This window comes from Nanorana parkeri, unplaced genomic scaffold, assembly GCF_000935625.1.
Source record: "Nanorana parkeri isolate BGI_ZX_2015 unplaced genomic scaffold, ASM93562v1 scaffold3421, whole genome shotgun sequence".
NCBI lineage: Eukaryota > Metazoa > Chordata > Amphibia > Anura > Dicroglossidae > Nanorana > Nanorana parkeri.
In genome coordinates, this window is record NW_017309689.1 from 16069 (window position 1) to 17407 (window position 1339).

The following is a 1339-nucleotide window of genomic DNA, read 5'->3' on the forward strand; positions in this document are numbered from 1 at the left end:
TCTCCAGGCCTCGCAGAGGAGGACTTTGGCCCCTGGTCTCCATGGACGCCATGTTCCAAGAGCTGCTCAGACCGCCATTTGCCGGCAGTGAAGACGCGTTCTCGGTTCTGTCCGGCTGGAAGGAATTGTAGTGGAGAATCCTTCCAGGAGAACATCTGCAACCTCCCGCAATGTACAGGTGAGACCCTACAGGGCGCTGGCACCAGATGCCAGGGTTCCGTTCAGATTATTTGGGGGGTTTCCTGTTGCCATTGTTGTGCAGTCCTCCCGGAGAGAACTCTATGGTGGACTGCACATCTATCACTCCCGCAACGGGCTCACACGGTGGAAATAGGCGCCTTCCATTGACCCGTCTCCTCCGAATATATAGAGCGGTCACTGGAAGGAAGAAGTATGGAGTCCATGGAACCCCGACCGCAGCAAGGCCAGCAATGGAGGTCTCGGTACCGGTCTCATGGACCATCATAAATGGGCCTCTCTAGTCTAATTCCATCCTCAGCCCCATGCAAATACTACATCACCCCTCCCCCATTTCTCTGCCCCCCAGGCAGCTGCCCCTCGTAGTTCTCTCATACTGATGCCGAATCTGCCGGATATACATTGCCGACGTCCTTCATCAAGTCCACCTCCTTCTGACCTGCAGACCATCTTCTTCAGTCGGGTTTTGTGTTCCTCTAGACTTGTATGGGGATATAAAACCCAATCCGTCTACACCGACCTCCAACCAGACGTGGACCTTACCCGTCCTCCGCGCCAAGCTCCCTCCACATACTCTGGGGGGTGCAGAGTCCACCGTGCTCCTCGCCCCTCGTGTTCTCTGCCCGGGTTTTGTTCTTTATCTCGGGAGGGAAGGATTCTGTACTTTGATGTCAGAAGTCCCTTAGCAGACTCTCCGCTGTGTGTCGGCGCGGAGTGTCGGCAGCAGAACTGTTCCTGGAACCCGTGGTCGGAGTGGAGCGAGTGTTCCCGATCCTGCGGGGTGGGGCAGCAGAGACGTCTCCGTACCTACAACCCGCCCGGCGAGAAGGGAGTGTGGTGTGATGACATCCTGACTGGGAACACGGAGAGGAGGTTCTGCAACCTGCAGGCGTGTAAAGGTAACGGAGGGAATGGACGGGATGTGTCACCTGCCATGTAATATTGGCGTGGCCTCTAGAGCCTTGGTCCTCAACTGGTGGGTGGTGACCCCGTTTTCAGAGGCTTGCCGCGTGCCTTCCCCTTTTCTATGTGAGAGGCTCCTCCCCCCCCCCTAGTGCAGCAATATCAGTTCTTGTGCTGAGCAGCCATTCAGAACATGCTGCCCGGCGCCGAGTGTCAGCTTGAGGCGGGGTGGGCCGGA